General features: G+C 40.0%; 1 non-coding gene across 1 annotated transcript; it reads left to right on the forward strand.

The window, feature by feature from the left end:
- Positions 1 to 5,460: 5,460 nt before the first annotated feature.
- LOC117965283 (small nucleolar RNA U3) lies at positions 5,461 to 5,665 on the forward strand. The gene has a single exon (XR_004661410.1). It is a non-coding gene; the product is annotated as a small nucleolar RNA U3 (small nucleolar RNA).
- Positions 5,666 to 11,031: the final 5,366 nt, after the last annotated feature.

An 11,031-nucleotide genomic window follows, 5' to 3' on the forward strand; every position in this document is an offset into this window, starting at 1 on the left:
TATAAATATCATGTGGGAGATAGTGAAATTGAAGAAGGGAACTATGAAAAAGACCTAGGAGTTTATGTTGACTCAGAAATGTCTTCATCTAGACAATGTGGGGAAGCTATAAAAAAGGCTAACAAGATGCTTGGATATATTGTGAGAAGTGTTGAATTTAAATCAAGGGAAGTAATGTTAAAACTTTACAATGCATTAGTAAGACCTCACCTAGAATATTGTGTTCAGTTCTGGTCACCTCGTTACAAAAAGGATATTGCTGCTCTAGAAAGAGTGCAAAGAAGAGCGACCAGAATTATCCCGGGTTTAAAAGGCATGTCGTATGCAGACAGGCTAAAAGAATTGAATCTATTCAGTCTTGAACAAAGAAGACTACGCTGCGATCTGATTCAAGCATTCAAAATCCTAAAAGGTATAGACAATGTCAACCCGGGGGACTTCTTTGACTTGAAAAAAGAAACAAGGACCAGGGGTCACAAATGGAGATTAGATAAAGGGGCATTCAGAACAGAAAATAGGAGGCACTTTTTTACACAGAGAATTGTGAGGGTCTGGAACCAACTCCCCAGTAATGTTGTTGAAGCTGACACCCTGGGATCCTTCAAGAAGCTGCTTGATGAGATTCTGGGATCAATAAGCTACTAACAACCAAACGAGCAAGATGGGCTGAATGGCCTCCTCTCGTTTGTAAACTTTCTTATGTTCTTATCCAGGGCAACTTACAATTGTTACAAAATATCACATTATACATTATAATGATATCACTTTTTTTGTACAATTCCCCATTTATACAGTTGGGTTTTTACTGGAGCAATCTAGGTAAAGTACCTTGCTGAAGGGTACAGCAGCAGTGTCCCCCACCTGGGATTGAACCCACGACTCTCCGGTAAAGAGTCCAGAGCCCTAACCACTACTCCTATTAATGCCTAAAAGCACATGTGTCAGTGTGTAGAATTGTGCACACCGTAAACAAAGAAAAGCTGTTTGGGGTCTTCTAATTACAGAAGCAGCATAATGCCTGTAATTGTGCTTGAAAGGAATAACATCTGATAATGTCTCAACTGTGCTTATTGGCACCGTTTGCAGAAAAACACCTATGTAAAACGAATGAAAATTGTACATTTTTCCGTCAACAAATATTTGCGCTTCTGCAGTGCTAGATTACACTATCACAAATTCACAATAAATATATGGCACATTAATAATGCAAACTTATAATAAATGCAAAATTAGCTAAATGCTTTGCTGGTACAATTGTCTTGTTTTACAGCAATATAACCCAGCAATATCAGAATAGAATCGAACACAGTAAATAGCGAGAAATATTTGAACTTACTGTGTGTTACTGCCTGACATAAAATGAGTCCCTGAAGTCTTCCCAGAATCTCCACAGTTTCAATATAATTCATGAATTGTACTTTATTTCAAGCCAATGAAGCTCTCAGCTTAGTTTTTTTTCCACAACATAGTTTTGGATGATTAACAACTTTTATTTTCATACCAAATCCAACGAAACAATCCATGCATTGCAGGTGCAGGGACGGGTCAAGTAAGGGGGTGAGGGGAGTGTCCTTGGGGTCCTGAACCCAGCCCTATCCCTACCCCCCCCCCCCCCCCTCCTTTCATTAAAAATGTAAATGTATTGTTTACTTTAACGGTATGTTTCATATCACGTATCCCCCCTTCATGACAGTCTGACCTCCCCCCATTCATGAACATTTATGTTTTTATTGTGCTCACGTATCAGGTGGTGTCTGGAATGATCCAAATGCAATTAAAACAGTGGGTGGAGTTGTGAAATAAATATATTTATAACTTGCCTGTAATGGAATGAGAGATGAAAAGTTCTGCTAGGAGAGAATAGTAGTGTGTAGCTGGCTGAGCCCAGCGACCCGGGAATCTTTTTTAAGGCGAGCAAAGCGAGGTGGGAATTATTTAAAACGAGGGCATCGAGCTGGCGTCAATACATTAAAAGTAAATCAACTCATTTTTGCTGTTTAATCTACTATTTGTTATTGTAAAGCAAAACTTCAAAGAAAAGTTTAAAGTACCTGGTATTGACAGGCAGTCTCCCGTCAGTACCAATCACCAGAGGCAGATTTATTAAATCCGGGGCTCTGGGCACAAACTTCTGAAGGGGCTCACCGTCACCCACCCACGCACCCACCCGCCGTCCCATTCACGAAGCCCCCTTGCCTCCGTTTGTAACTTTTCCACATATTAGGCATTTTGTTTGATTATGTATCGGGTTTTTAGTGTGTGTTTAATTGTATGGGGAAATCCGAAATGATTAAAACGGAAATCAGGAAAAATGCAAAATAATAACATATACTTCATAGGGCCCTACATCTGCTAAGCAATAACAACACACACACACACACTCACACACACCTCAGCACGAAACGCAACACTATTTGCCCTCAATGCAACAATCACAAACACTCACACAGAGTACGTAACCACATGAAAACACAAATTACTGTCTGTCTTACACACCAAAACAGAGCCTGCAACAAGCTGCGATATCATCCAAAAGTGATGACGGTGCACTCTTAGCTATAAAACAACACGATGCCACTCTAGAACACGTGTTCAATGCTAAATTTTAATTTCATAACAGAAATTATAGCAACAAGGCATGTTCATAGGGTTCGCTCAAGTTCACGCATATAACCTGCACAACCCAAACTCTAAGACATGAATCACACCACAAAAGTGGTCCATTGTGCATTGCATTCAGGTTGTTTCAGATATTGTTTTTATAGTTGCACATCAACAGCAAATGAAGAAAAAGTACCACTGCCTTAACTTTTAGGACAACACCTTCCTCCTCAATTTCCTCTTGTTGAACTCTCTTATGATGTCCTCAAAGTCCATTATTTTTAACAGTTCCGACTCGATCGCCATCAGCAATAACGCATTAAGCCGCTTTTGGCATATTGTTGATCTCAGCTCATTTTTCACTCTTGCCATCAATGAAAATGTGCGTTCCCCCTCACAGTTAGTAACGGGCAAGGTCAGAAAAAGTCAACATTGGGAAATGTTGAATGGAGTCTGTTTGCCGCAGAATTAGAAGCAGTTGAGTAGGATATTTGTTTGGCTCTTTTTGAATGAAGAATTTGAACTTGATAAGTTTATCAGCGAAGTTGAGGCCAAGGTCATTTGAGTAAACAGCAGCAAGCTCTGCTGGCCGTTTGCGTGTGTCACTGAGGTCAGACACGCCGTTTTCAAAGAGAACCCCAAAGCGATCGTTCAGCTCCCTATAGGCACCCAGCCGGTGATTGAGATAAGACAGTAACCTGTCGATTATCACATTGAAAGTCTCTACTATAAATTTTTGGCCTCCATCAAGTGACACAGTAGGTTCCTATTTATTGACGTGATGTTTTGTAACAGCAAAGTTGCTTCGGCCTCCTTCTCCAATTTCCTTTTCGTAGAGCCACTCATGTAATGTTGTTGATCCATTTAGCCACTCTAAATTTTTCTCAGTAGCGAATGGACATCGCGTATAATTAGGTTGGGCAGGTTTATGTAAAATAGATCACGGGACACTTCATGCACAGTTATTATTCAAACGATTGTAAGCCTAAAATGTGTTTTGTGTTTTGGGGAGATGATCTAGTTACCGCTGCGAAAATAACTGTTGTTTGCTGTGTTTAAAACATACAAATTGACAGTATGGTTAAGTGACCATGACGGCGATTTCTAGTGCAATGCGGTTGCATATTAAACACACACAGACCAAACGAATCCTAGATTGAAGGTGTTTTTATTTGAATCAGCTCACGTTCACATTATATCGACGAAAGGACTTGACTGTGCGTGCGTGCGCGCGTTTGTGAGTGTGTGCGTGTGTGCGTGCGTGTGTGTGCGTGCGCGCGTTTGTGTGTGTGTGTGTGAGTTTGTGTGAGTGTGTGCGTGTGTGTGCGTGCGCGCGTTTGTGTGTGTGTGTGTGTGAGTTTGTGTGTGCGTGTGTGTGCGTGCGCGCGTTTGTGTGAGTGTGTGCGTGTGTGTGCGTGCGCGCGTTTGTGAGTGTGTGCGTGTGTGCGTGCGTGTGTGTGCGTGCGCGCGTTTGTGTGTGTGTGAGTTTGTGTGAGTGTGTGCGTGTGTGTGCGTGCGCGCGTTTGTGTGTGTGTGCGTGTGTGTGCGTGCGCGCGTTTGTGTGTGTGTGTGTGAGTTTGTGTGAGTGTGTGCGTGTGTGTGCGTGCGCGCGTTTGTGTGTGTGTGCGTGTGTGTGCGTGCGCGCGTTTGTGTGTGTGTGTGTGAGTTTGTGTGAGTGTGTGTGTGCGTGCGCGCGTTTGTGTGTGTGTGTGAGTTTGTGTGTGTGCGTGTGTGTGCGTGCGCGCGTTTGTGTGTGTGTGTGTGAGTTTGTGTGAGTGTGTGCGTGTGTGTGCGTGCGCGCGTTTGTGTGTGTGTGTGTGAGTTGGTAGCGACTGTTGACTCATAGCTAAATGTCTCAACCTCGGTGACTGATGCGCTATTAATTTTAGGCAACTTGCAATATATATATATATATATATGTTTTTTATTTTATTTATTTATTTATTTATTTTTTTACATGAAACTTGTACTTTTTATATAGGTATATAAATGTCAATTGCTGTGGATTTAGACAAGGAAGCTACATGCCACTCTTGTGTGCAATTCCATTCTATGGTATCTACCCTAACAAACAGGAAACTAGAAATTTTCAAACAGGAAATCGAAGCTGGTCAGGCTTCGATGTAAGCTTAAAAAACGAACGCATTTCAACGGTCTAAGGTCGTGTGCGCTTCAAGAACGTCATATTGCGAGTTCAGACCTCGGTAATTTTTTTTTTTTGTTTTCCTGCGATATGTGCTGTTTTAAAACATAAATAATGTGTTTAATATAAATGGTGTGGATATCAAACTGCTTGCACACCCTGGTATGTTTTGACGTTGACCAACATGTGGAATCACATGATTGGTAGAGGTCCAGTTATTTAGCTTTTCTGTTTGAATAGTCGCTACACACCCTTAAAAAGTAGACGGAAGAGGAAGGAGAATAATAATTTTACCTTAGTTTGACTTAGATCTCATTGTGTATAAGGTATTTCTGTTTTTTTTTCACATTTGAGGTAAGAAAGTTTCAGTCTTTTGATTCTGATACAGATGGTAATTCTAAGTGATTTAGTTTTGCCGCTGCAACATGGTAAATACAGCTAAACTCTTTGAGCTGTATAGAGATTCGGTAGCTTCAAACAAGTTTTCCTAACTTGTATGATGAACTACCGTTCCTCTCAATATTAATGAAGTAGAGCTTGCCAGTTGGGGGCCAAAACTTGCTTTTGTATCACACGACAAACTGAAGGTATGCTTTAACGACTTGGCTGTCTCAAGTTAGTTTGTACTGTTAATGTAACACCTCGTTGTTGCCCAGTCATTGTATCATATGAAGTAGAGCTTGCCAGTTGGGGGCGACGGTCTGCCAATAAAAGTTAAGACTATATTTGCAAGGATCATTTCTAGAGTGAAACATGTTTTGAAGGGATTAGTCTCGGTATCCACCAGGAGGAGTGGGAGTGTTTTCTTCTCAGCACCGAGCTGACAATGAGTGTTGTTTTCGGGCACCTGCTCGCTGCTAGTGATGACACTCCAATCTTCAGTCGGGGGTTGTTGAAGGAAGGGGACACATTTTGAGTGCGTATCTCATACTGGTAGAAATGCAGAAAAAAGAAACCATCAAGCCTACAATTGTTCAGTTGTTTAAATCAATAAGCACATTTCAAATTGATCAAAGCTAATGTTAAAACTATTTAAGAACACTTTAAATAGGCCTTGACTGATATAAAAATATAGTAATGTGATTTGCACTACGCAGGACTAGATGAGCTTAAATAAAGACATTACATCTGAAAATAACTTGTGCTTACCCCCACTTACAAGGAAAGTGTCAAACTTTGTATTCGTCCTCATAACGTGTTAGAAAATGTAAACAGCAGTTGGTGAATGCCGAAGTCGATCATCCCAGCATGTTAAACGAGGGCATTTCTCACGTGAGCTACTTCCAGTAATAGATCGTTTATACTGTTCTCAATGGTCCGCATCCCAGCCTGAGACCACGATCCAGTGGCCGACGGAGATGTTTTTCAAAGTAATATGTTATTTGGAATATTAAAACAAGATAAATAACACGTTTGGACACAAAATATTTTTCAGTGACTTCAACAAGTAGTCCGTTTACAACAAAAATGTGTTAGGAACGCTATTTTAGTCCGATTTAAAATGTTATTGAGTGCTGACAAGAGTTTGGTATCAGCTGTTGATTTCCTTGAAACAATCTTTTATAGTAAAATAAAGAAATTTATTCTTTTTAAAAATAAGTAAAATTGAACTGTCAGAAGTGGGATTTGAACCCATGCCTCCATTCAGAGACAAGAACACAAAATTCTTTGGAAAGACAGAGTCATTGAGTCTGGCGCCTTAGACCACTCGGCCATTCTGACAAGTTGCGTTTGTTAATGTAGAAAACCGCATTATTTATTTCAGCACATACTAGGGTTGTCTATTGTATCAAGGCCCGATTGGGTTTATTACACACATACCAACTGTTGCTCCATGAATGATGTAATGACAATTGTAAAAAAAGAAACAGATTGAAGCCAACCCAAAAAAGTAAGATTATTTATTTCAATATCATTATAGCTATAATCGATGCACGCATTTTACAATAGCATTGCTCCGTTGCCTCGAAGAAAAATCTTCAATTTGTATTTAAAAAGGACGCCCAACGTGGGGCTTGAACCCACGACCCTGAGATTAAGAGTCGCATGCTCTACCGACTGAGCTAGCCGGACTGACTGGTGTTCGTTTCTTTCACTCTAACCAACTGAGCTATTAATTTGTCGTCTTTTATACTGAACGACGCAACCAAAGATTCCAAATATAATCCACTGTACATCACCAGAAACAGCTTTGATGAGACAAAGTCGTATGACACGAACCCTAAGAATGTTATTCCAGATTCATTGTCGCTTAGAAACAACTGCAGCCTCCCTGCCTCAATATAAATAATACCAATACAAAAATCGAATTACATGTATTTAAAAATGAATGGTCTTACCCATCTGGAACGATTGGTTCTGCATTTATACAGTATCAACCTTAATCTGAGTTGAGAGGCACCCAACCTGTGGAGGATTTTAAATATGAGGGGATGTGAATAGAGTCAAATACATTTGCATCATTCTGTAAATATATTTTTGTATCTATATATAACTGTAGCTTTATTTTTAATTTTTTCTAACAATTTTTATTTTTATTTTATAACTGTAGCTTTATTATCATAATGAAAACACATTACACATGACCACAGTTCTGTAACAAAATGACAATAACAAAGAACTACAAAAACTGATTGAGGAACGGTAGTTCCTCGTACAAGTTAGGAAAACTTGTTTGAAACTACCGAGAGTCTCTATACAGCTCAAAGAGTTTAGCTGTTTTTACCATGTTGCAGCGGCAAAACTAAATCACTTAGAATTACCATCTGTACCAGAATCAAAAGTCTGAAACTTTCTTACCTCAAATGTGAAAAAAAACGTACATACCTCTTATACACAATGAGATATAAGTCGTCAAACTGGTAAAATTATTATTCTCCTCCTTCTTCCTCTTCCGTCTACTTTTTAAGGGTGTGTAGCGACTATTCAAACAGAAAAGCTAAATAACTGGACATCTACCAATCATGTGATTCCACATGTTGGTCAACGTCAAAACATACCAGGGAGTGCAAGCAGTTTGATATCCACACCATTTATATTAAACAAATTAAGTTTTAAAACAGCACATATCGCAGTGAGAAACAAAGTAAAACACAGAGGTTTGAACTCGCAACATGACGCCCTTGAAGAGCACACGACTTTAACCGCGCAGTTGTTGAAATGTTTCCTTTTTTAAGCTTACATCGAAGCCTGACCAGCTTCGATTTCCTGTCTGAAAATTTCTAGTTTCCTGTTTGTTAGGGTAGATACCATAGAATGGAATTGCACACAAGAGTGGCATGTAGCTTCCTTGTCTAAATCTCTGATAAATTGTAGTTCCTCGTTTAATTAAAAATAAATAAAGGAATTATTTATTTGGTATAAATAAATAAATGATTTAAATAAATGCATAGAGGAATAAATACATTTAGAAATAAATATGTTTAAATAAATACATGTAGAAATGAATACATGTTTATATTATAAATGTATAAATAAATTAATAAATAGCGAGCTAGTAAACTACATGTCATATTAATTGATTTGCTGATGCGATTATGCACAGCAATTGACATTTATATACCTATATAAAAAATACAAGTTTCATGAAAAAAAAAAAATTGCAAGTTGCCTAAAATTAATAGCGCATCAAAGAAAGTCACCGAGATTGAAACATTTAATGGTAGCTACTGAGTCAACATTTACATTGTAACGTTTAAAACAATCTTTTAAAATGTAACAAGCAAGGGTCATTTAAATGTGTTGGCTGAAAAAAAGTAACAAGCAGACAAAACTGATTAAAACTAAACAAGTTTGACAAATTCGGCAACATTGTCAAGTTTTGTAAACCTTTAAAACGTGTATACAGTAATTAAACGGACTGTGTTGTATAGCGTTATGCTGACTTTGAAAAATAAAATATTAAGAACCGGGTTTAATGCAAGTGACAAAACCGTTTTTCTTTACACACACTAAATTATATATGACGCGCACGCAAGCATGCTCACGCACACACACCCTCAGTGCTGTCAGCTCTATCGTAGGGAGCAGTCTCTCCTCCTGGATGTGTTGCCTCAGTCTCAGGACGCTCTCTCACACACACACACACACACACACCCTCAGTGCTGTCAGCTCTATCGTAGGGAGCAGTCTCTCCTCCTGGATGTGTTGCTTCAGTCTCAGGAGGCTCTCTCTCTCTCACACACACGCACAGACACACACACACACACCCTCAGTGCTGTCAGCTTTATCGTAGGGAGCAGTCTCTCCTCCTGGATGTGTTGCCTCAGTCTCAGGACGCTCTCTCACACATACACACACACTCACCCTCAGTGCTGTCAGCTCTATCGTAGGGAGCAGTCTCTCCTCCTGGATGTGTTGCCTCTGTCTCAGGACGCTCTCTCACACATACACACACACACACACACACACACACACACACCCTCAGTGCTGTCAGCTCTATCGTAGGGAGCAGTCTCTCCTCCTGGATGTGTTGCCTCAGTCTCAGGACGCTCTCTCTCTCTCACACACACACACACCCTCAGTGCTGTCAGCTCTATCGTAGGGAGCAGTCTCTCCTCCTGGATGTGTTGCTTCAGTCTCAGGACGCTCTCTACACACACACTCACACACAATCTAAATTTTTTTAAAAAATAAGACACTACAGATTGGGTTCAGGGCAGGATTTAAATACAGTAAAATAGGGAGCAGATAAGTGCAAGTTAAAGTGCATTAAAGGCAGAGTGCTATATTGTCCAGAAGGGGAGAGTTGGGTTTTACAGGTCCTGTCTGAAGAGGTGTGTCTTGAGGAGGCTCCGGAAGGTGGTCAGGGACTGGGCAGTCCTGACATCCGTAGGAAGGTCGCTCCTCCACTGCGGGGCGAGGGTGGAATCTGCAGTATCAGTAGTGTATGTACTAATATTAGTTACTATGAAAGACACTAAACCAGAGTTTAAAACATTAGTTATTTAAACCAAAACCAGAGTATAAAGTGTTTTTGTGAGACAAATATAACACGAATACACCGAGATTTGAACTCAGCTCACTAGATTCAGAGTGCTAGCCATTACACCATGGAACCACCCATACAGGACCCCCATTGCAGGGACTCTCGACAATGTTTCTTCAAAACACCAAACAGCACAAACTGCACTACACTCTGTAACCACAAGAGGGAGAGAGAGAGTAATAAAATGATGCTCTTTAATCCAGAGCAGTGGTTCTTAACCTGGGGTCCTCAGAGACAATCCAGGGGGTCCACAGGAAAAAAAAAACTGGAAACTTTTCACTCAACATTAGCAATGTGGAAAATCAAAATGTTTGCTTCTTGAATGGATTTGATTTCACAAAGTTTATGATGGATCTGTTAACCTGCAGCTCTGATTTTAATATTTTACAATTAATAATTATTTATACTGTGTAACAAAACTACATAATCACAGCTGTGGCTAAGATGAATTGTTTGAGATAAGGGAGAAGAGAGAGAAATAGCTGTGTTTGTACAAACTCAACACAAAGAAAACTATACGCTATTTTTTCATTTTGCTTGAAAGATCAACTTTTTTTTCAGTTTTTTTTCTGAATGGCAAAGAAACTGCATCAGCTGAGAATGAGTTTAAACTTAAGAGCACTGCTTGACTAGAAGTGGCTGCTGTGCCAAGGAAGACAATTTGCATAGAAAAGACACAAACTGTGCTGTGACTCACCCAACCCTATCAAGTCCCACCTGTGTTCACAGCTCAGATCTCATAGAACTGTCTGTGACACTTATTGAAACAGAAGTGCAGCGCTTAGAACACATATACAAATAGAACTAATCCACTCTTCTATTAAACTGTGAACTTAGTGTTTGATTGAATCCCTCTCTGTGTTTGTATAGCCTGGAAACAGGCATCAGTGCCCTGCCAAGCTGCACACACTGCCATCATTCACACTGACCACAAGAGGGAGCCAGAGCACCAGTGCTGTCCATAATGTTATAACACAGTAATAAGACAATTGAAATAGGCAGCAGTTACCTCCCCAGTCAGCCCAGTTCTCCCATTGTTAACACAAGGCTCCTCACACCCAGTCATCTAAACACTACAGTGTGGTCTGTGTCTGGAGGAAGGAGCTGCTCACAGTGATGCATGCTGGGAAACACTGACTCTAATATCTCAACATCTGCAACTTTCACCCCTGCCAGTGAATATTAAAGAATGTTAAAATGTCCCTTTAGCAGGCCAGCATTTTAAACACAATGATTCTCCCCTTGCTCTCCTCTCTGATGATCATGTTTTGAAAGCAATACTTAAAAAATGTGAACAGCT

Source organism: Acipenser ruthenus, chromosome 32 (assembly GCF_902713425.1).
Source record: "Acipenser ruthenus chromosome 32, fAciRut3.2 maternal haplotype, whole genome shotgun sequence".
NCBI lineage: Eukaryota > Metazoa > Chordata > Actinopteri > Acipenseriformes > Acipenseridae > Acipenser > Acipenser ruthenus.